This window comes from Sarcophilus harrisii, chromosome 1 (genome assembly GCF_902635505.1).
Source record: "Sarcophilus harrisii chromosome 1, mSarHar1.11, whole genome shotgun sequence".
Lineage (NCBI taxonomy): Eukaryota > Metazoa > Chordata > Mammalia > Dasyuromorphia > Dasyuridae > Sarcophilus > Sarcophilus harrisii.
The window spans coordinates 496,456,625-496,482,713 of NC_045426.1; the positions used below are offsets into that span (position 1 = coordinate 496,456,625).

Below are 26,089 nucleotides of genomic sequence, written 5' to 3' on the forward strand. Positions count from 1 at the left end.
AGCACGAAATAGTAGAGAATGAACCTTAATGGTACAAAAACTGAATTTGTACCTTATCTTTGACAAATCCTAACCATATGACTCTGAACAAGCCACATAATCACTCAATGCTCCAGAGTAGTTTCTACCTACTTCTGCACAGCAGAAGATGCTTTGCTTTGGTAGGTAGCTTCCCCAGCTGGGAGTTATCTTTGCCAACAGTCCATATACAAAAGTGAGAGCAAAAGCAGACTATAGAAAATACAAAGGTGTGTATTTTGATCATGTAAAACTAATTTTCAGGCATGCTAATGCTCAGAAGGTACTGAGGCTAGTAATGAAAACAAAGAAAGAGAAACATTTTGTTTTGTTTTTAAACTATAGTGGGGGAAACATAGGATTAATGGCTATCTCCGTTAAGTAGGATGTGCAGGGGACACATAATTGCTAATAGACAGAACTGCTCAATTTTTATATATATCTTCTGCTTTCTCTACCAGTGAGAATGACCTTTGGACTTGGAAGAACAGATCAAAAGTGACTAATGGAAAGTTTATATACAAAATAATCAAGGAAATAGTAAGAAAGCTCCTACCTATTCTTTAATTAATCCAATTCACCTGACCCAAACGAACTATACATTTGGTTGCTGAAAGAACTGGTGAATATGTTTGCTGAGCCACTGTCGATATTTCAAAGATCATAAATAATAAGTTTTATGTTAAAGGATTGAAAAAAGGCAAATATCTCAATTTTTTTGAATAGAGAGGGAATTGAGTCTTCTAATTATAAGACAGTAAGCTTAAATTTGATTCCTGGCAAAACTCTACCACAGGTCAATAAAAAAAGTCAATTAAAATCTACCAAACTTCATGATGATCACATAGAGCCAGTATAACTTCATTAAGAAGATACTTCAATATAACCTTAATCCTCTTTCCTAACCCCCTGTTTAATCTGAAGAAGAAAAGACTTAGATGAGAAGTTATAATTCTCTTCAGACATTTAAAATATGTCATATAGAAAGAGTAATAGATTGGCTCTTTTTGGCCCCAGAGCACAGAAATGGGAACAATAGGTTCGGAGTTGCAAAAAAGGGCAAATTTAGATTTGATGTTAGAAAAAGCTTCCTAACAATTAAAACTGACAAAAAGTGGAATAGACTATATCTGAGGTCATGGGTTATCTTTCAATGGATGTCTTCAAGCAAAGGCTAGATGGCTAATTATTGGGTATATTGTAGTGTTTCTGATTCCCTCAGCCCTCACTTTAGGTATGAATTGCAGTAGTTAACTACTAAAATTTATTCCAAAATTTAAAAAAAGCAAAACTTTGAAATTCTTTGGTTCTGTGATTTTGGCAGGTTAGAATGCCAGCAGAAATCAAATAAGATGAAACTGAATGGAACAGAATATAAAGTCTTATACATGGGAGGGGTCTATAACAGATGTCTTGTTCATACTATTGGGGTAATTGCACAGGTTGTTATTTCTCTGGGTCTTGGAACACCTTTCCAAGTTTGAAGACTGTAGAAGAGTTGCTGATTATATTGGTAGCAGGTGCTTTCTCACCTGGGTTCCCCTGCATAGATTAAATTAAAGGTCCAGACAAAATAATAAGTAGTACTTGTGTTCCAAAAATCAAATTCCTTGTTACAAAGGAAAAAGTTCATGACTGGATAAAAGTGTCAGTTTTTTTTTGGAAGGGTTTTCCTTAAATGTACAACCTGAGACTGGACTCCTATTGGGGGATATGTGTGTTGGGATTGTAGAAGGAAGGAAAGGAGCCAGGTCCAAGGGACTGAAGAATCTCTTAACTGAGTCTTTTCTCTTTCCTCCTTCCATTCAGGGCCCAACATAGGGAGGGCACAAAGAGAGATAGAAGCAGGGGTTCTACATTTTCTCCTTCAGTTCTTGTAGTGAATGAATCTGGAGGATAGAGCACCCTTTTAATCAGTCTGCCTCTCCTATAAGGCCTGCCCCAGCCTTCTTGAAAGGAACAGGGGACCCAGAATCTTTTATCTTTTGTAAGGTAGGTTATGAGCAGTCAAGTGAAAGACCATATTAGTCTGAGCCACAGTGGTCTCAAGGATTGCAAAGATGGTATATATTCCTGGCTCGATACATGTACTAAAAGTAGATAGCTAAGGCCATAAAGAAAGAGGTAAAGTTGACAATAAAAAGTCATTTGCAGCTGTGGGACATATATTCCTCCAAATTTACTGTGTTATTCTTCCTCAGAGCCACAGACACAGGTTACCAGTGTGTGGTCCCAAGCTGCTGTGACAAAGCAATGAAGGCATTCTCAGGGATGGTGAAATGCCTATGAAGAGGCAGAGGTGAGCAGAGAAAAGGACTCTCTAGGATGCTGAGGCTAGGTTAATGAAGCAGAATTGATGATAGTCAAGGCAGGGGGAAGGGCACCTCCCAAAGGGTTCTGGTAGATGAAGGCCATCATGGAGAGTCGGTAACATAGATACTCCAGAGAAACTTCCCCACCAACAGTGAACAAAGTTCACTGATGGCAGGCAATTGGGCATCCAACCATGTATGTGTTGTACATAAAATGGAAAAACAGGGACCAGATTGGGGCAGCTAGGTGGCTCAGTGGATAGAGCACCGGCCCTGAAGTCAGGAGGACCAGAGTTCAAATTTGACCTCAGACACTTAAAACTTCCTAGCTGTGTGACCGTGGGCAAGTCACTTAGCTCCAATTGCCTCAGAAAACAAAAATAAACAAAACAAAAAAAAACAGGGACTTGGGTGACAGAAGAGAAAGGCCTAGAAAGGGCAGGAGACAGAGGCCACAACAGTGAAATACATACTATTTGTACCAGTGCTGGAAGAGCCAGTGTCAGGTTTCTGGTGCTTCACAAACAGGTAGAAGAGTGGATTCAGCTTCAGGGCAAAGACAGCAACTTGTGGTTTTCCTGAACCCATTTGGAAGACTTTATAAAATCTAGCTTATTCATAAAACCTGAGGCCATTCAGTAACTGTTTTTAAAGAAGACCCTGGAGTTCACTGGTTTGCAACGCTGAATGTTATGTGATACAGGAGTCCAAAACAAAATGAAAAGAAACAATGTAGTCTTATACTTCACAAATTGAGGAATATTTTTGAAGAATAAAAAAGTCAAAAGTCTTCTGGATTTTGTCCTAGTTAAACCACAAGAACTATTGTGTTCTGTGTATTACATTTTAGAAAGGACTTTTTTTTTCTCTCAATAGTGATTTATTTTCCCAATTATATGTAAATATAGTGCTCAACATTCATTTTTATAAGACTTTGAGTTCCTGATTGTGGTTCACAACATAGCATTTTTACTCTTTTTGTTGTTGTTTGCTTGCATTTTATTTTATTTCTCTTTTTCTTGTGTAGCATGATAATTGTATAAATATGTATACATATATTGGATTTAACATATATTTCTACCATGTTTAATATATATTAGACTACTTGCCATCTAGGGGAGGGCTTGGGGGGAAGGGGGGGAAATTGGAACACAGGGTTTTGCAAGGGCTAATATTGAAAAATTGTCCATCCATATTATTTGAAAAATAAAAAACTATAAATAAAAAAAGATTGAGTTCCAAATTTCTCTCCCCCACTTCTTTACTTCCCTTCTTCCCAAGACAGAAAGCAATCTGATATTGGTTATACATGTATAATCATTTTAAACATATTTTTATATTAGTCATGTTAAGAAAGAAAAATTAAAACAAAAGATAAAAACCACAAGAAAGAAAAAGAGGTAAAAATAGTATTCCTCATCTGCATTCAGTCCCTTTAGTTCTCTCTCTGGATGTGGATGGCATTTTCCTTTCCATGTCTATTGGAATTGTCTTGGATCTGTATTGCTGAGAAGAACTAAGTCTATCATAGTTGATCATCATATATATATATATATATATATGTGTGTGTGTGTGTGTGTGTGTGTATATATATGTGTGTGTGTATATATATATATGTGTGTGTGTATATATATATATATATATATATATATATTTTTTTTTTTTTTTACTATATATAGTGTTCTCCTGGTTCTGCTCACTTTACTCAGCATCAGTTCATGTAAGTCTTTCCAGGCTTTTCTGAAATCAACCTGTTCACTCTTCTTATGATAAATCTAATATTCTATTATATTTATATGCCACAACTTATTCAACCATTCCACAATTCATGGGTATCCATTCAGTTTCCAGTTCCTTTCCACTACAAAAAGAGGTGCTACACACTTTTTTTTTTTTTACACATGTGGATCCTTCTTTTATGATCTTTTTGGGATACACACTCAATAGTGACATTGTTGGAACAAAGGCTATCTACACAGTTTGATAGTCTTTTGGGTATAGTGGAAGAACATTAGTTACTCAGAGGTTATACAGAGGGTGAGCAAGCTAGTGAAGGACCTTCAGGTCATCCTCCATGTGAGGATGAGTTGAAGGACCTGGGAATGCTTATCTTTAAGAAGAGAACACTTAATCAAAAATTATATAGGAATCTTCAAATATTTTAAAAGCTGTCACCTGGAATAGAGATTAAATTTGTTCTATATGGCTTCAGAGCACTTAGTTATTCCTAGAATAAGTAAGAGCATCTTACATTAGGTTTAATGTAAGAAATAATTGCAGCTTTTCAAAAACAGAATTAACTTCCTGAAAATAATCACAAATCATTGTAATTCTTCAAGTAAAGGGTTGACTGACCAAATAACTTGTGAGAATTCTTATTCAGGTATCAGTTCAATTATATGGTTTTTGAGATACTTTTTAATTTTAAAAATTCTGTGCTTCAATGACTAAAGGTGCAGACTAATAGGATGCTGAAGTTTAAAGCATAGTTATACTGTCTAGTTAGATGTAAAAAGGAAGTTTTAGACCTGAGGATTTTGAAGATCATATGGTAATATGAAAATCTATTTCTTAAAAGCCAAGCCCAATACTTTCTCCTTGGTTCAGCTTTATCTTCCTTCAATGCTTGGTTCATATAAGAAGATTTTCATGAGATCTTCTACCCTCAAGTAGTTATTACTCTTTCTTTCTTATCAGGTTTGACTTACATCAATTATTTCCCTAAAAGAATGTAAGATTCCTGAGGACAGAAAATGTTTTATCTTCCATTGTCTTCTCAGTAGCTGCCATGATGCTTAGAACATGTTTCAATACTTTAAAGATCGATTTTGTCATTCTGAGAAACCGAGGGGTATGTTGGTGTTTATCTATCTTATACAATTTAAAGTATAATCTGGATTATTTTATAGACCCTTTTCTTAAAAATCTAGAAATCAATAAAGTATTTGGATAATAGATTCAGAATTTTTTAAATTGCATATTTTTCTCTTGTTTTTTGTGTTAATTTTTTTTGGTAATTTTCTATTATCTTTCTCAATGAGATTTATACAAATAAACTTATATATGTCAGTATTGCTTTTAGCTACCAGAGCTATCAAGGGGTGTGTGTGTGTGTGTGTGTGTGTGTGTGTGTGTGTGTGTATGTATGTATGTGTGTGTGTTTGTGTCAAGGAGATAAAAATTTCTGAGTTGATTTCTAGGTTTTTTTTTTTATTCCTTGTAATTTTCTTTTTCAATATCAATAATGCTTCAATTGTTCAAGATGGAATTCTGTCAATTGCTTGCCACATCTTATTTTTATTCTCAAGTCTCTTCTGGAAGAAAAAAGCAAAACCATTCAGTATGTACAGAATGTCTACCCAAAAAATCTTAGTGAAATTTTCAGCTTAGTTGATTTAAAACTATAAAACTTTACAAAGACTTTTGGGGTGGTATAAGTTTCTGTGCTGTCTGTGCTATCTGTGCTATCTGTGCTTTGGTTTCTTTCATCTCTTGGTTCTGAGGCTCGGTGGATAGAACACCAGGCCCAGAATCGGAAAGACTTAATTTAAGATCTGGCCTTTGACACTTATTATCTCTGCTACTCCGCTACTCTGGGCAAGTGTTTTAACCCTTTACCTGTTTACCTCAGTTCATCTATAAAATGAACTAAAGAACGGAATGGCAAATTGCTTCAGAATCTTTTCCAGGAAAACCCCAAATGGGATGAGGAAGTGTCAAACATGATTGAAAAATAACTAAACAGCAACAGCAACATTATTCTAACATAAGATCATAAGATCACAGTTTTAGAACTTGAAAAGTATGTTAGAACTTATTTTGTTCAATTCTCTGATTTTACAAATGAAGACACTTAGTCCTAGGAAGGTAAAGTGTCTTCCCCAAGGTTACCCAGAGAATAAATAGTAGAATTTGGAATTAAACTAAGCTCTGAGGTTCCAAATCTAGAACTTTTCCCTGTAGGCCACAACACAACTCTCTTCCTTTAGGTCAAACTTTACATTGAAATAACAAAATAAGATACATCATGAATTTTTTGGAGAGAAGAAGAGCATCAAATTCTTCATAGACTATTTCTTCAGCCTGAACTCTTATGCATATCTTCATATCATTATCTATTATCTTCATAGAAGACTTTTCCCAAATGATAATTGCCATTTGAGATGGCCAAATTATTGGCAAATTATAATATAATTATATATAATAAAATTATATGTAATATAATATAAAATATAATTTTTGTAGCCTTTTGGTATATGATAAAATTGTGTTAATTCTTTATTTCCTTTTCTAAGAAAAAATTAAAAGTCATTCTTCTATTATCCTGCAAGTCTTTTTAAACTTACTTAATACTTAGAATACTCATGGTATGGGTTTTTTAGCTTCTCCCAAAATATGTCAACTCATTTTTATTGTATAAGAATCCTACTTTTAAAGTAGCTTCCAATTAGCAAATGTTTAGAGATGGCTAGGATGTTGTGATTAACTGAGAGTATTTTGTATGCATGTGCATTCTATAATTTAGCATGACTAAAGAATTTGCAAGGCAGTACACATCTTATAATAAGTTCCATAATAAGTTATGGAACTTAGGCTGATCCTCAAAAATATGGATAATATAAGTTTGGAAGTCTTTCTAGTATTGTAGAACCTGATAAAGCTTAAGGTCCACTGACATAGTCTTGCAAGAACCCATGGTCATGTTCTTGTAATGGTTATTCACCAGAGTAGAACTTTTGTTGAATTTTTGTAGAGCTTTGCTAAAGAAATTGCTATATTCTCCTGATAATCTAAAAGATTACTTTTTAATGAAAGAAATAAAGGTAGACATCACAGGATTTAGAGCTGACAGGATACTTAAAAGTCACCAAGTTCAATTTTCTCATTTGACTTGCTCGGGGTAACATAAGAAGTAAATATCGAGGCTAAATTTGAACATAGATTTTCTTGTCTCTGAATCTAGCACTCTCTTACTGGAAGAAGCCTACATCAAATAAGGTCAATAATAAATAAGTTGCAAAAATAACTGTATTTTGAATAGCTATTAAACTCATATTTGTTGAAGCAGGATTCATTTTACATTAATTTGAAGAAAGTGTTCACTAAGCAAAAATAAATTCCTGCCTACCTACTGACTGAATCTTAGAAATTCCCAATTAGCAAAGCTTGGAATTAATGAGCTTTTGTTATCATTGTAAAAATGATTTGAGAACTACATTAACAGAAAGAACAAGATAATCCAGAAGAAAGAAAAAATATCTCTCAGGTGCTTATAATTATCCCAATTGTTTTATGTAGGAATGGTGCTGAAGATCTAGGAGTCTGTTCAAGAAACCCCTAGTGCAAATGTGTGTATACAACAGTTCCAGTGAAGGCTTTTAACCATAGATACTAACGCAAACAAATAATTACATAGATTAAAATCAAAACCAAAATAAAAGTTGGTCAAGTATTTTTAAAATGATCAAGTCTTTCAGTGATTTGCAGTTTATGTAATCAGGAAAATAAGAGATTTTTGTTTTGCACTATAAATCAAAATTGTGTTTACTGTACATGATTTAAAGTAGACACAGTGAAAATTAGAAGTAAGAAATCATATTCTGCATTTCTGTGGCTTTCTAAATGGGAAACAATCCTGAGATAATGTATGGCCAATTCTCAAATTTCTATGATATTGAGACAAAGGGTTGTATGGGCCTACTTGAGGCTATTACTTTGCCTTCCCTGTCCAGCCTTCTGAGTACACAAACTTAGTCATGGCTCCTTGCTAGGACCAAATCAGTTTTACATAAAACTTATATGAGTCAATCAATGCTTGCAGCAATAGGCCCTTTCTTTTTAGAAATTCAAGGAAAGTATACATGGCTTAACTGTAGATATCCAAGTGGTAGAAGGAAGGACAAGTAAAGGATGCAAGGGTAATCCAATGAAATCTTCACATTGAGACACTCTGTGATTAGCTAAATAGGAGTAAGAAAGAATGAAAAGGAAAACAAGTAGGGATGTTGTCAGGAATCGTCAGTCATAATGGTCTGTGGAAGAGGAGAATTGTGAGAGAGGTTTTCCTTCTAGATTATAATTACTCTGGGTTGAATAGCTTTAACAGAGACAGATAGGTGGTGAAAATATTATGGTGTACTTTGAATCCATAAGACTTGAGTTTGAATCCTGCCTCAAATATTTATTAGCTGGGTGTTCTTGGACATGTCATTTTACTTGTTTTACACTTGATTTCCTTATCTGTAGAAGCAGGTTTATAAAATCACTTATCTGCCAGGATTGTGAAGAACAAATGAAATAACATGAAAAATGCTTTGTTAAAAAAAAAAAAAAAAAAAAAAAAAAAAAAAAAAACAATGTTTCCAAGATTCAAAGGAAAGCAGAAAGCTTGGAATTTTTTTTTTTTAATAAAAAAGTATCTCTGATGAAGGCCTCATTTTTCAACATACTGTGACAAATTTATTTAAGAATGCAAGTTATTCACCAATTGATAAATGCCCAAAGATATGAACAGGCAGTTTTCAGATTAAGAAATCAAAGCTATCTATAGTCAGAAATACAAATTAAAATAATTCTGAGGTACCTATAAGATTAAGCTAATAAGACAGAAAAGGAAAATAATACATATTGGAGGGGATGTGAGAAAATTAGAATACATGCATTGTTGTTCTACAATGAATTGATCCAACTACTCTGGAGAGCAATTTAAAAGTGTTCCCATAGGGCTACAAATCTGCAAAATCTTTGACTCAGCAAGTACATTAGTAGATCTATATATCCCAAAGAGATTGAAAAAAAAAAAAGAAAAGGGCCCCCTATATATACAAAAACATTTATAGAAGTTCTTTTTTGGAGGCAAAGAATTTGAAATTGAGATGATATACATCAATTGTAGAATAGTTGAACAAATTCTGACATGATTTTGATTGAATACTAATGTGCCATAAGAAATGACAAGTGGGATGGTTTCAGAAAAACCTGGAAAAACACCTACATGAATTGATGCAATGTGAAAGGAGCAGAATGAGAACATTGTATAGTAAAAGCAATATTGAGTGATGATAATTGTGAACAACTTAGCTCTTCTCAATAATATAGTGATCAAAGACAATTCCAGAGGACTCAGGATAAAAAATATTATCTACCTCCAGAGAAAGAACTGATAGAATTTGAGTGAAGATCAATGCATATTATTTTCACTTTATTTTTTCATGGACTTTTTTGAGTCTGTTTTCTTTTACAATATGACTAATATGGGAATATCTTCATATAATTGCACATGTATAATCTCTTTCAAATTGCTTGTGATTTCAAGAAGAGGTAATTTCAAGAAGAATTTCAAGAAGAGGTAAGGAAAGGAGGGAGAGAATTTGAAACTCAAAGTTTAAAAAAAAGAATATAAAATTGTTTATCCATGTCATTCAGAAAAAATATAATATTATGTGATAAAAAATGTTTTGTAAGATTTAAAGAAATATGTTATGTACTACTATGTACTACTAGTTATGTACCTGTTTGTTTAATTATTTAAGCACTGTTGACATTAAAATGATATTTATTGAAACTAGCTTAGATAGTTTAGATAGTTTGTTTTCTTCAATAACTCTAGAAATAATATAAATTATTTTTGAATGGTCCACAACTCATATTTATATGCTATTAAATTTACAGATTTTCTCTCTCCCTCCCTTACCTCCTACTTGAGATGGCAGATGATTTGATACATGTACAATAATATAAAACATATTCCCATATTAGTCATGTAGTAAAAGAAAGCAGACCAAAAATTTGTTTTTTTCACAAGAAAACCCCAAAATAGGTGTTAAAAGTATTTTATTGTTTCCATCTTGCAATAAGGATTGAAGAATCTAAGTGATTTGGTCAAGTTCACCCAGTTAGAAAGTGGAAAACAATGTGATTCAGCAATCATATATTAATACTTAAATGAACCAACAAGCATTTATTAAGCATCTACTTTGGGCCAGTCACTAATGTCAGGTCCTAAAGGTATTTTTACAGAAATCAAGAACTCTTTGCCCTTAAGGACCTTATATTCACTTGAGGAGGAAACATTTAAGCATATTTAAAATATTTTCAAAATAAATACAAAGTTATAATAAGCAGATATGAAACAGACATAAAATATATTGATTTCATATTCAATTCTCTGATTTCTTAAAGCTTGCTTCCAATTACCCTTAGGTTTATGGTAGTCCAATATTAACATAATTTTATATTTGTGGGGACCTATTAAACCAATTCCCCATGATTGGGGAAGGAATGTGATCTATGTGTGATTTTGGAAAATAGATTTTGTTTGAAATCTTCTATTTCTCAGTATAGAAGTCTAAGCCTCAGAGTACATATTCTCTTTCTTCCTTTTCTTTTATCCCTAAGGAAAAGCAATTACAAAGAAAAACTTGCTGTACTGAATGGTAAACCTCTATCTGCAACACAGTTATGATTGCTGGCAAGCTAACCCCCAAACTAGTTAGATGGGATTAGAGTTTGGTTTGTAAAAAACAGCTTTTTCCCAATTGAATTTCAGGGAAATGATGCAAACATCAAGTCTGCTGAATAGGTTGGAAAGTGCATTCTCGTGTGTCTTAAAACATTTCAGCTTCTTGTCAAACATATCACCCAGATCTCTTCTCTAGCTACATCCATTATGTAAATAGATGTGGATGGATTTGGAAGTATTACAGATTCTCTCACTCACAGTGGTCAGCAAAGCATTTCTGGGAATGCAAATCACCAGGAATAATACAGTCAGGTTCTCAGAGTCAATCACTTTTTATTTCCTTTCATTTCCTTGCCTAAAATACTTTGTTTATATTTCTAGACCAGGCAGATCTTGTGCTAGGCTGGAAATGGGATGACTGAAATCTTCCATTTTCTCTTGTTATGTTTGATTTTATTTAAGATAGGAAAATAGGGTTGAAAATTTGTATTGGTGTTTGGAGATATTACTGTATGTCACTGAGTCCATAAGATACCAAAATAACTTGTTAATTCACCCAATTAAATAGGGGTGAGGCACAAAATCTAGTTAAGTCATTTTTAAAAAGTTAATTTAGACATAATAATTGATTAGTGGAATGAAGTTTTCAGATGTTTCTTTTAGGTTTATTTAGATGACTTACAAGAAGCTTACAAAGTAAACTCAATTATCTTTTCATTTCAAAGGCTATGTCTTATTCAGGCCTCTGAGTGCCTTTTAAAAAGGTTTTTATTAAAGCTTTTTATTTTCAAAACATATGCACAGAACATTTTCAACATTCACCTTTGTATAAAACCTTGTGCTCTAAATTTTCCCCTCCCTTCCTTCACCCTCTCCCCTAGGCAAGTAATCCAATATGTTATGCATGTACAATTCTTCTATACATATTTCCACAATTACCATGTTGCACAATAAAAATCAGATCAAAAAGGAAAAAATGAGAAAGAAAACACAATGCAAGCAAACAGCAACAAAAGAAGTGAAAATGCTGTGTTGTGAGCCACACTGAGTCCCCATAGTCCTCTCTCTAGGTATAGATAGCTTTCTCCATCACAAATCCATTGAAATTGGCCTGGAATCACCTGAATCATCTGTACTTTCCCCTGTTCAGTAACTTTTAATAGCTCTTTGTTACTAATAAGATCAAATGAAAAAACTAATTCCTCTGTTTGGCATTTAGTATCTTTTTCAATTTGATTCCAAATTACCTTCACAACATTATTATATATTATTTTTTGACATACATTTTTATAAAGCCAAACTGACCCTTTTTAAAACCTCCCTTCCTCCTTCCTTCCTTCCTTCCTTTTTTCCTCTCTCTTTTCCTTCCTTCTTCCTTCCTCCCTCCCTCCCTTCCTTCTTTAAAACCTCTTAAAACCACCAGTCTCTCCTTTTTCTATGTCCTATTCTCAATTTCTCTCTCTCTCTCTCTCTCTCTCTCTCTCTCTCTCTCTCTCTCTCTCTTTCTTTCTCTCTCTCTCTCTTTTTCTTTCTCTCCCTCCCCCCTCTCTCCCTACCTTTCTCTTTCTTCCTCCCTCCCTCCTTTTCTTCCTTCCTCCCTCCTTCCATTCCTTCCTCTCCTCTTTTATCCCTTCTTCTTTCCTTCCCTCTTTTCCTCCCTCCCTCCCTTCCTCTCTTCCTACCTCCCTCACTTCTTCTCTTCCTCCTTCCTTCCCTCCCTTGCTTCCTCCCTCCATCCTTCCTTCCCTCCTTCCATCCTTCCTTCCCTTCCTCCCAGTTCTCAGTGTGGCTGAGGCAATGATTAATCAGTGATCAAGACTAGATAAGAATTAAGGCAATAATAAATTCCTGGAAAACAGACCCACAGGAACTGAGTGAACTTAGATCCAATGCTAGGTCTATATCTTCCCAAGAGGACGCAAAAAATCATTACTTTTTTTTTTTTTTTTTTTTTTTTACCTTTTGTCCAATTTGCCATACTTGATATCAGATCATTAAAGCTTAGGTTATGCTGATTTATTGTACCTCTCAGTATTATAATTATTTCTGCATAATGATTTTCCCTTATAAAACCTAGGGCTAAATAATATTTTCTCCTGAAGCATGCAAACAAACAAATTTATAGGTCAACCAAAAAAATATAAGTGCTATCTATGCTTATTTCAGTTAAGCTTCCTCTCCCAGTTCACAAAAGATTTCTTTATTTATTTTGATCAAACTCACATACAGATCCACATGCATATGACCAAAACATCCTATATCATTTCTAGGAAGACAGGTCATTTTTCTGCCTTTGCCCACCTTGAATATCCCCTGGAATATTTACTGATTATATTTTTACTATCATGTGACCCCAAAACTAAACTAAGAAGCAGTAAGGGCTCAATATGTGCCAAGCACCCAACCAAGTGCTGAAGTTATAAAAATTTAAAACAGCATATATAATATAATATATAATAATATAAACAATAAATAATATTATATATATTATATATATATATATATATATAATATATAAAAATAAACCTCAAGGAGGTTATATTCTACCAGTAGGTAAGGAAAAATTTATACTGAGCAAGAATCAAGAATATTTTACAAATAACTGAAAAATCTGGAGAGATCATTTTTCAGTTTAAATGGTGGGTTCAGAAGACAGATTTGCAGGGTTAAGGGAATGGGAGATGAACATGTGAAGGCAAAGAAAATGAGTAAAAAATAGCTTTTTTTCTTCTGTGTTTGGAAGTGAAAGGACAGAGAAAGGCTTTTAGGGCAGTCGAACAACAACTAAAGATTTTTAAAAGTAGAGAACATCTTGACATATTTGTAGGTAGTAAGAAAGGAACCAGTTGATAAAAAGACATTAAAGATTATAATGAAGAAAATGAAAATAATTTAAGATGCCAGTTTGTGGAGAGGCTGGGAGCAGTAGTAAGGGATTGATTTATAAAGCATAATCTTTTCCTCTAAGATCAAAGCAAAGGAGGAGAGAGGGAAGATTGATTGATATTGAGGATATTTGAGGAGTAGAAGTTAAGCCTCTATAACAACAGTTAAGAAGTAGCTGATACTATAATTATTTTCGACAATATCTGGCAGTTCTCCCCATCTCCCTTCCCAGAGGAAGTAGATATTTCATCATATGTACTTCAGAACCAAAATTGTTCATTGTCACTACTCAGTTCAACTTCCTTTTTTATATTGTTTTCTTTTTGATTATTGTAATTATTCTGTATGTTGTTTTTGTCTCTGCTTCCTTCACTTTGAATACACAGTCCCCAAGTTTCTCTGAATTACTCATATTTATAATTTATTATTGATTAACAATAACATTCCATCTTGTTCATATATCATTTCCTCAATCATTTCCCAATAGATGAGCATTTTAAACTAAGTACCTTATATTTTGAACATTATTTTAAAACAAAAATAAATTTATTATATTAAAATCAGATATATAAAATGGTTTCATAATTACATAGACATTTGAGAATTGGCACCTATGACAAGTACTGACTCAAATTTCTAGAGATGTAATAATTTTCCATATTTCATCAGATTTGGTTCTATTCTTTGTCTTCTTCCTTCCTCACTACCATAAATTTAAGCTGGAATGGAGCTTGGAGGAGATCTAGTTAGCTTCTTATTTTATAGACAAGAAAACTGTGGCCTAGAAATCTGAGTTGCTTATGGAAATATATTACATTTAGGTTGGTAGAGTTGAGAACCGAACTTAAATCTTTTGACTCCAAAACCAGTGTCATTTTTGATAAATCTTTATTTTAAGAACTCTATCCTATATTTGGACAAAAGACATTACAGGATAGAAAGGAAGGTAATAAGATTAAAACCAGTGGGAAAGCAGGGAGCTTCTAATTTTCTATTTATAGAAAGGTATATGATGCCTTTCTTGACTAAAAAAGGATAACATGACTAATCCTGAAATAAATAGGACATTTTGCCTACTGGATAAAATGAATTCACTAGTCAACAGTTTGCTAATAAAGTTGCTCAAATAATTACATCAATATTTTAAGGTTTCATGGTGTGGGTACTCCCACTATTGTTACAAATAACAAACCCCTACATGGTTTAGTTGTTGGTGTCCATGGTTTTTTGTGGTCAAAAAAGTTTCCTAATCTAGTGAGATAAGAAAGTGGGTCAAGAATTCATTTAAGAAATCATATTGATTATCCAGAGTCTCAAAAATAGATGCTTACCTTTCTATTGCCCACTAAAATAGTATAACTTCAATAATGAGTAATATCAGACTTGCTCCCAAAAATTACATTTAGAGATGAGAAAATGATTGAAAAAGAGTAGATCAAAAAGCAAGCAATCTAAGGAAAATGCTACATTAAAATAAGATCTATTTAAATTTGGTCAGTGCTCATGATTCACAGGATGACTTTATACATTGAAAAATAGTTTTCTTATAAACATAACTCCAAAGCAGTAAGCTTTTTGTATATAAGAGAACTTGTGTTTCTTGAGCAAAAGGGCAGCAAATAATTTTAGTTCTGACCTTCACATCTTTGTGATTTTTTTTCTTTATCACTTTTTACCTTGTCTTCAAAAATCATTTCCAAGAACTATTTTTTTTTTGAGGAGAAACTCTAATTTTAGAATATTTTCACTGGCTTTAACATTATTATAGAAATCATCTTTGTCAGAAGTCTGAGGTGATTTAAGTTCAATCAAATCCAAAGAGGAAAGCATAAAAGAGAAAGGAAAGAAACAAGCATTTACTAATCACTTACTATGTGTGAGACATTGTGCTAAGCATTAGGGATATAAAGATAAACAAAAATAAATCTAGTCCCTGCCCCTAAAGAAACTTATATTCTAAAATAGGAAGATAATACAGGAAAGGGAGATGAAAAGGTATCTTTAAGGAAGTTGGAGGAAGAAAAGTGGGAAGAAAGGGTGGAGATACCTGGCATAGGGACATAATTATGAAATTCAGAAACTAAGAAACAGGTTAAAGAGGTAAATGAGCATAGACTAGCCTGGGATCCTTTGCAAAATGGAAACTCCAGGAAAAATTCACTTTTGGGAGAAGGGAAGTCACATATTCCGTGATGAGTGGGCTTTAGGGATGGATCTTTTTAAGACCTTCAAGGGGCTAGGGTGGTTCATTGTTAGAGGGGTGATCTGAAGTGATTGTGTAAGTAGAGATAATAAAAAGGAGATTGAACTTTGATAAAGCTTAATTGCCAAGGCTGCCTGGTGCCACATTTTTTTTTAAACCCAATTAGTGACTAGTTTAAAACACTCTAATTTCCATCTGAACTGTGAGACACACTTCTTACCCCATCAGATTTCCTGATCAATATAGGGAACAAAAGACAAGCATCTCTCCTTTGAATTCTTATGTTCATTCATCTGGTAGATGCAAAAAAGCCAGTAGTCACCTAACTCCTGGTTACATGTTACTTCTGGTGGATAAAGATTTAAGGAGAAATATTTTTTGATACAAAATCCCCTTTTCACTAGGCTAAGTAAGGCTCAGGAAGAGATATAGGAAAGTATTTTCATGCAAGTAAGAAAATGTTTAATAAATACTAACCTACATAAGAGAGAAGGGATGATGGGGGAATTAGATGGCATTACAACTATAAGGTTGGGAACTGCCATTTTACCCTGAGACAGATTTTGATTGCAGGTACCTTAGCTGGCCACAAACTGACAATTCCTCCAAAACATACACAGGTATACAGCCAGCTATACAACTTATTGATAGAGGTTCTATTTAACCATGCAACTTCACTTAATATTTATTATAATAAGCTTTATTTTACTGTAACCTATGCCTCAAGGCCTATTGACATGGGACTCATTACTCACTGGGGGAGATCAGTGCCCTATGCCCATATGACTGGCAGGGTGGAATTACTAGAATAAGAAGAGAGATCTGTTTTTATTCTTTTTAGTCTTATCAAACTCTTCTGGCTTTTGATTTGGAGAGAAAGAAATGGACAAAGCCAAACTCTCTTCAGGTTACTGAGGGAGACAAAGAATCTGGGAAGAAGAAGCTGGCTTAATGCAACCATGATCATGTCCTTATTCTCAGATTGCTACACTAGAGATTGTAAGGAATTTTCCCTTTAATGAAATTTGTGGCTCTTACTTGGTTAAGCTGAGTTACCTTGCTCCTCATAGGAGTGCTACTTCAATTTATATTGTTTGGAATATATTTTCATATGTATACTACTTGATTTCTATTTCTAGTTTCTGTTTAACTATCATTCTAGATAAATGAGATTCTTTACTATTTGCTATGTGTATTCATTGTGGAACTGATATTTGTTTGGAAGGGAACCAAGTCTTGAACCAAGTAATGTTTGGGATCTTTCTTTGCTCATTGAGAAATAGTTATCAGGAATCTAGACTGAACTTGAAAATTATAGCTCCTAAACTAACAATATTTAATGGATTGTATAAATTCAATTCTGGCTCAGTAACCCCTCTATCTAAGGAAAACAGAGATGGTAGCTTCTGGTCCCAATTTCCTTCTTCTATTTCTGTTAGGAATTAATTTTTACCCTGGAGGAGGATGGGAGGAGACACTAAAGACGTATCCCTTTGGCCTTTCTATGAGCCAAATTGAGATAGCTTTGGTACACTGCTTTTTGTGAAAGATGGAATTTGGTGTGTATTACACATAGGAATTCTTGGTAGTGCTAGTCCTCTCCTCCTTCTAACTACTACCAAAAAATCTCACTATACATATTCAAAAGACAAACATTCAGATTTACAAAAGGGATATGGTTAAAAGAGAGAGGTAGCCCCCACTTTTTTTGGAGATTATTTTGGTATTATACCAGAACAATCTCAAATGTGGAATAGATTAAAAAATGATGAGGATAAGACCATGACTAAAATTATTTAGTTCTTATTTTGGAATGGCACTAAGCAATGAGGTAACTGTACTCTTTTGTGGTTAAATGTGGAGAATGCATCTATGTTTATTTTAAGATTCTAAATTTGATTTTCTAAATTGGTTTTAGAGAAGTTTACATGTAGCTTTAGAATTCTATGGATTTTCCTGCAGTTTTAAATTATGAATATTGAAAAATAATTCTCTTTGGTTTAATTTTTTATTTTTTTTATTAGGAATTCCCTTTTTTTTTTTTTTACAAAAGTGCTATATTTTATCATACCTTTATTTATAATCTAGTCCATATCTTAAGTTACTTAAACAGTTCTTATTTTCTTATTAATATTATAACTGAATGAATATTAACTTATAATTTACCTTGCTATTTTCATTGTGAGCATAATTCAAGGTAAAATAAGCAACACAGATATGAAATTTTTATAGTGTGAAGCATTTGAACTGAACTCCTATGAAAGGCTTTTGATAATTGGAATAACTCCTTGCAAAGAAGAAAAAGATAGTAAAGATTCTGCATATGGTATCATAAATGATTTGAGGTTATGTATTTATGAAACATTATAGGTAAGTAGACAGAATCCTGTCTGTACTCTCCAAATTACATGAACCTGTGACATTTTCAATAATCATTAGAGAGATAACAACTTGGGAAGATACAAGAAACTAGCTTTCGTACCTATATGTAAAGATAAACAAAAAAGTTGTTATATTGCCTATATACTTTGACCAATACCACCATCACATCTGATCCAAAGATGATTAGGGAAAAAGAAAAAGAACCTTTATGTTCCAAATATTTATAGTACCTTTCTTTGTGATGGCAGGGATGCCCATCAAATGGAAAATGAGGTTGAACAAATTGTAATATATGATTGTGATGGAATACTACTGTGTAATAAGAAATGATAAGCTCAGTGATTTTAGAACAGAGAAAGATTTGTATGAAATGAAGGAGAGTGAATGAACAGAACCAAAAGAACATTGCGTATTGTAACAGTAAAATTTTTTGAAGAATGAATTTGAGTAAATAAATCATTTTGACTATTATGATTACCCAAATTAATGCTAAAGGACATATGGAGAAAAACTCTATCTGTATCTAGAAAAAGAATTGATGAAAATATATATATTTATATATATATGTATATGTATATGTGTATATACATAATTTATGTCCAAGGGTAGTCATAATTTTTGGCAGATATAGGGAGGGAAGAAAAAAGGGAAGAAAAAGAAAATGTACATAATAATTTTGTTGTATATTTAAAAGGAATAACAAGTTGTATGTAGAGGATTTGGAGATTCATGTGTAAGCATCTTTTTTTGTTATACTATTGTTTTAGCCCATAAATTAAAAAAAAAAACAAAGGGAGAGATTATCTGTGAAGATGCTATGTGATATATGGATGAAAACAAATTGATGTCTGAAAATTGAGAGCAAACTGGATACATGCTGGTGAAAATGCTTCTCTATTAAGTCATCATCATCCTTCTCCAAGGGGAGGTAGGGAAGTTTCAGCAAATGAAATGAGAAATGAGAAACCATTCAAGTCCTAGAATAGAGCAGGAGATATTAAAGAAGTGGTATATAAATCAAGTGGAGAAATGCAAATCAGTAATGAACAATATGAAGGGACCAGCATTTGATCTGGCATGAAATTTAATATTAGAGGACCCTCATGACATAGTCTTAGCATGCTTTTTAAGACTACAGAAGTAATTTGGTCGTTGGAAAAAATAATTGGTAGCATATTTATGTTCAGCTCCTGACCACATGATTATGAAGGGAAAATCCTTCATATCTGTGCTTCATATGAAGTAATTACTTTAGAGGATAGTTTAAAAGTCAGGATTATCAGAAGGAGCAGACACATAGGTAGTTAGCCCTGAATAAACTCTGAGCTTATAGATAGTGCAAAGATACAGTTTTAGAGAAATCTAATTGAATCTGAAAATGTGAAATGGAAGGTTAGCATTAATGAGATGGACCCAGTGACATAATCTGAGGAAAACATAAACTGATTTTAAAGGAAGATGGATATATGATAAAAAAGTATTTTCTAAAATATTTTCCTATATATTGTTTATGGAAGACAGATGAAGTGTTAACCTTTGGTCAGATCTGAGCAAAGATCTGAGGGAGATAGAAACTCAGGTAAAGTGCTGAGAAATGGAATGATGAATCTAAACATTTCTCTTGGAAAGGAAAATTATTAGAAGTTGCAGTAGTTTCATAACAACAATTGTTAATATTTATAAGATGTTTCCTATAGATTAGACATTTCACTATGCTTTACAATCTTCTCATTTGGTCCTTACAACTATCCTGGGAGAGATAGGTGTTATTATTATCATACCATTTTACAAATGAGGAAACTGAGGATAACAGAAGTTAAATAATTTACCAGGGGCAATTTACCAACTAGGAGGTTTCTGTGGTTGGATTTGCATTCAGGTTTTCGTGACTTTTAATCCAGTACTCTACCTATTCTACTACCTAGCTGCCTAGATTTGTTGCAAAAAAGTATGTATAGCAGAACTTAGTCAAAGATCAGAATTGTCATTTAAAAATTATTTTATTATTTTACTCATTACAATTTTTAAATACTCTATTAATTACTAGATTTTCTTTCCCTTGACTTGTTTTCCAGGTCATTTGAATATATACATACACACATATGTATGTATATATCCCTTCCATCTTCTACTATTTCTTACCCTCCCTAAACTTCTGATTTTGTTTTACTATTTCTTCTGAGTTATTTTAGTTTCGGTCAACTTGAGTCTTTATAGAGTTCAATTCTAGGGTAATATTTATTACCATCTGTTTTTTCTTTTAAAGTTTTATTGATGTGTTTTGTTTTTATGTTACACATATTTATAGATAACTCCCACTTTGTGGGATATCACTTGTAACAAAAATTAAATTAATGATAATGGCATTTCCTTAAATTGCTTGTAAAATTTCATATCTATAACAACCTACTGCATTTTTTATTCTATATATTTCAGAGAAAAAAAAGTTAGAAAAGGAAAAATAAAACAAAACAGAACAGAACGTTATCATGTGCCCAGCAGAACATCAGGGAGGATTCAAAATATATAACAATAAATTTCTATTACAAGAAAGGATATATTAATAGAAGTAGAAGAAATTATATTCATGAATGTCTATTCTTTCTTTGTTTCCTTGTAGGTTGTTCTTTTGTTTTCTGCTGTGTACTTTTTTTTACTTTATGCTTTTTTCTATCTCTCCCACATCCTCCAAGAAGTCTATAATACAGATATATCTATATATACATATATAGAAATATACACAGAGACATGTACATTATAAATAAATAAATATGCACACACATATATATCACATCCACACACATATACATATATTTATATACACACACAGAAAGCTACATGCATATATATATATATATATATATATATATAATATACTTAGACACATATATATCCTGATACATTTACCCAAAAGTAAACATGCATGTAAAACAATATTAGTATGGCTGATAAAATGTAGATATCTCTCTTGGTTAAATCTTTAAGTTTGACTTTGTCTAAGATCAATGATTACTAGTTTTACTTTTTTTTTCCTAATAAATTCTATTCCTGATCCTTATTACGTTTGTGTATATTTCTTCTTTCCTATCCCTGAAAACTCTTCTACTTTAATTCTGCTCCTTAAATTGCCTTACTTAACCTCTTCTCACCAATAGGATCTCTCTTCTGTCTTCTTCCCCCAATCTTTCTTTCACCTTTGCCCATCCCTTCCCTTTATTTCTTTATAGATTTGGGGGGGGGGTGCTATAGCCTTTATAGTATATATGTAATTTGATCTATTTAACCCATTCTGGATGTTGAGTAGGTTTTCAGAACTACGAATCCTCTTCCTCCCTTTAACACCTGTGTGTCTATTCTTCTTCTATACCTCATTTGTATAACATAATTACTATTTTTTTATCTTTTCCTAGGCAGTTTTACTTTTTAGAGTCAGATCATACTCAACTCTGCCTCAATCTTTCTTTTGAGTTACCTAATTCCTGATGTCAATTTTAAACATATGGTATACATTTCTAAGTAAAAAACATAATTTGTCCATGTTAAGTACCTTGAAATTAATCTTGAATATAGGCTCTCATAAGTGAAATTTTCTTTTAAGTTAGGCTTTAGTTGAAAGAAAGTTCTGAAAATCTCTAAGTTCATTGAATGTTCATTTTTTTCCATTCAATATTATGGATAATTTTACTAGATATGATATTTTTGGCCGCAAGCCTAGTTCTTCTTTTGATTGCTGGTATATGTGATTCCAAGACCAGTGTTCTTTTATTGTGGCTGCTGATAAATCTTGTACAATTCTAATTGTAGCTCAAGCATATTTGAATTGTGTTTTTCTTGTTTCTTGCAAAATTTTATCTTTGATTTGAGGGTTTCAAAATTTGGCAATAATATTCTTATGTGTTTTTCACAAAGTGTAATGGGCTGAGGTTTGAGCTGATGCACTGAGGTCCCAAGTACATGAGGCTAGATAGTAATTGGGCTATACTCTATTTATATACATGATTGGATAAAGAATGGTCCCTGCCCACTCTCTGTGCAAGTCCTGATGTGTTGTATAGGAAATGACGATTTTGGTGGGTGGAGGCAGAGAGAGAGACTGGAAGAGAAGCTGGGAGAGATTGGGCTGGGTTCAAGACTCCGAGCTGCTGGTCGTGTGGCTGCTGGTTGAGCTAGCTTCTTGACTCAGCTGCACACATTGCTATCGCCGATTCTCTTCCACCTCCGATCCTTCTTCACTGAGAATAAAGACTGATGATTTTCCCCTAACCTGAATTCCTGTTTTGTGCTGATCTTAAAATACACGACCTTCACAGAAAATAATTCTTAAAAATTATAATTGAGCCAAGGCAAGCTAATGAGAAATCAAGGTACCAAAGCAAAACCAAAAAAAAAAAAAAATGTGAAAGATCTCATTGGAAAAACAACTGATCCAGAAAACAGATCCAGGAGAAATAATTTTTAAAATTATTGGTCTAGTTGAAAGTCATAATCAATAAAAAGAGCCTCCACATCATCTTTCAAGAAATCATCAAGTGGTCATTCAATAAAACAGAGGATTTTCAAGCATTCTTGATGAAAAGAACAGAACTGATAAAATTTGATGTTCAAATACAGGACTCTGGAGAAAGCATAAAGCAATATTGGGAAAGTGATATCATAAAGGACTTAATAAGGTTTATCTGTTTACATTCCTACACAGGAGGATGATATTTTTAATTAATTAGAATGTTCCCATTATTGTGGCAGTTAGCAGGAGTATATATAGACAGAGGGCATGGATATGACTTAAATATGAAAGGACAATATCTTTTTTTAAAAAATGATGAAATTAATGGGTGAGAGAGGAAGAAAAGGAAAGTAGGAAGTGTCATGGTGCAAATTATCTGCAATAAAAAGAGGCAAGAAAAAGCTTTAATAGTGGAGAGAAAGAGAAGGGGAAGAGAGGGGGAATGAATGAACTTTAATCTCATCAAAATTAGCTTAAATAGAAAATAACATACATACTCAATAGGAATATAGAAAAACAGGAGGGTATTGGGATATGGAGGGTGGACATAAAAGAGAGGGCATACTGGGGGAGGCAGTGGTCAGAAGCAAAATACTTTTGAGGAGCAGCAGAGTGAAAGGAGAGAATAAATGGAGGGAAATAGAATTAGCAATCATAATTGTAAAAAAATTCGAAGCAAGTTTCTCTGATGAAATATTATTGTTCTCTGGGAAATAAGGAGGAGGCTCTCAAGGGAAAAAAAGCCTGGAAAGTCTTCCATGAACAAAGTAAAATATACTGTATACAAAGTAACAGCAAAGTTTTGGGACAACCAGTGGTGAATTAATTTGTTATTTTCTGTAGTACAATTATCCACAATTACTCTGAAGGAATTATGATCAAAAATCCTATTCATACCCAGAGAAGGAACTGATCGAGTCTGAATACAGATCAAAGCATTCTTTATCTCTCTCTCTCTCTCCATCTTTCTCTTTATTTTTAACTTAATTTTTCATGAGAATTTTTATTTTCATCTAGGATGGTAGATCTGTTTTCTATTACAATTTGACTTTTTTGGAAATGTTTTATATAACTTCACATGTGATTTCTTAACTGTGGATGAGGATAAGGGAGAGAAACTAGAACTCAAAAATCTTAAAAACAAATGAAAAATGTTTCAGATGTATCTGGGAACAAATATTTAAGAAATAAAAAGAAAGAAAAAAATATAAAATTCCTCTGGTTATAGATCATAGGAGAAGTGCATTTACATTAGGCAAGCAACATTTTTACTGAAGTAAATCTACTCGGCAGATATAAAGCAACCAAACAAGATATATGTTCTCTGTCCCAATCTTTCAATTTATTTAATTAAATCCATCACTTTGCTATCTGAATTCATATACATACAAATTGTGCATAGTTTTGATTGATCCTCTCTCATATTCTAGTTTCAGTTCTTCCTGATGAATCATGGAGCTCAATTCTCTCAGATAGCTGCTGCCTGTAAAATCTTTGAAAATCATTGATTTTTAATAGGGCACTTGAATACTGCAATATTTAGTATTTTGTTGCTTTTGCTCTTACAGATTATAATGAGATAATGTCAGAGTAGGATAAGTGCTGGATTTGGAGTCAAAGGGTCTGGGTTTAATATTCAGTTCTTTTGCTCACCCTCTGTTTTATATTAGACAAATTATTTTCTCTTTCCCCCCCTCAGTTTCTTCATCTACAAAAAGATAATGCAACAGCCCTCACAAGGTTTCTATAAGGATCAAAAGAGATAAGGATGACATGGTTAAAAGAACACTAATTCTAAAAACATAGGACCTGGGTTCATATCCTAGATCTGATGATAATTACCTATTTGACCTTGACAAGAACCTTAAACTCTCTGGGTCTCATTTTCTTTCTTTGTAGAATGTAGAGGCTATAGGTCTATCATCTAATAATTTTTTGTAAGATATATGGTATTGTTTTGTTAACTTCCCAAGTTTTAAGTTACTAGAGAGAACATAATCTTGATCTGTGACCTCCCTATCAATCACCTATTTTTTAGAGGGACAGGGGAGGCACTCATCATTACTCAGTCTAGTATGCCACAGGAATGTGGGTCATTGGGATCAATGACATCCTGTGTAGTCAAACTGGGGTTGTGGAAGGCAGAGATTAGAGCCATCTACCATTAATATGCCTCCCTGTCAAAGAGAAGATAAATTTATTAACAGCTGGCTAGTTTTGTTCCTGTGTTACTTCTCAGACTCACACCCACATTGCAAAACCAGTAGACTCATCAGAACCAACAGATTTCTAGAAGTCAAGGAAGGGACCCTGGAGACACAATCATCAAGATGTCAAATTGATACCTTATCTTCAAGGATGAACTTACGTTGATGACATGTTAAAGAATGATCTGGATTACTCTTATGACTGTTTCTAACCAAAGAAAAGATGAATCCTTTCTCAAAAATTGTCATTAATATGCTATATGATCATTTTCTAAATTTCAGTCCACTTTCGGGGGGGGGGGAGGTAATGTGTTTAAGTATCCCTTTTCTTTCTTCTTGACACCATTCCATTACAGCTCATCATGTAACAATCTCTTGTCATTTTGGGCACATACCTAGTGAAATTCTAACAAATATTGCTTCAATACTGACAGAAAGGCTATATTGTCAAAACCTCATTTTTCATAAGCTATTTTTAATTATAGGATCTCCCCATTAATATACATTCCATTTTCCATTTAAGATTCTAGAGAATATTTACCATCTCTCCCTTGAAGTTGCAAGCTGAGAGGGGTAAAAAAGATAAAATGAATGAAGGGGAAGTTTCTTCTCATATAAGTTTTCCATCACCTTCCTATGTCTTCCATATTTGCTATCATTCAGGATAAATTCAATATCCACATTCTGGTTATATAATTCATCAACCTCCTAAAATCCTGACACTTTAGTCTCTATCTCATTTCACATGCTCAGGAATACATTTATATGTAGGACACTTTAATTATTCAGAATAATTCTACCCTTAACATCTCTAATATTACTTCTTTTACCACAAACCTCAAAGAAATCTCACAGAATCTTAGACGTGAAAAGAATCTTAGAAAACATCTTGTCCAACATTTCTGTTCTTCACAATAAGAAATTAACATCCAGATTTTTATGTGATTTGCCAAAGTTCATATAACTAGTTTTGTGCATCAAATTTAATAGTTAAGTATTGTGCTCAGCTATCCACAAAGTACTGGGCGAGGCACCACAGAAGTTTAGATAAGAAATAATCTTTTCCTCATGTATTTTACATTCTAATTAGGTAATACATAATAAATCACTTGTATG

At 33.0% G+C, this 26,089-nt stretch overlaps 1 long non-coding RNA gene across 3 annotated transcripts in view; it reads left to right on the plus strand.

Moving 5' to 3' along the window:
• The window catches only part of LOC116420610, a 165,455-nt gene that overhangs the window by 111,822 nt on the left and 27,544 nt on the right, over positions 1 to 26,089 (plus strand). For 2 of the 3 annotated variants that reach the window (XR_004230976.1, XR_004230977.1), the window contains one exon: positions 2,220 to 2,317. The exons of the other annotated variant lie outside the window; for it this stretch is intronic. This is a non-coding gene — a long non-coding RNA (uncharacterized LOC116420610). The remainder of the gene's footprint in view (positions 1 to 2,219; positions 2,318 to 26,089) is intronic. 3 annotated transcript variants of the gene reach the window in all.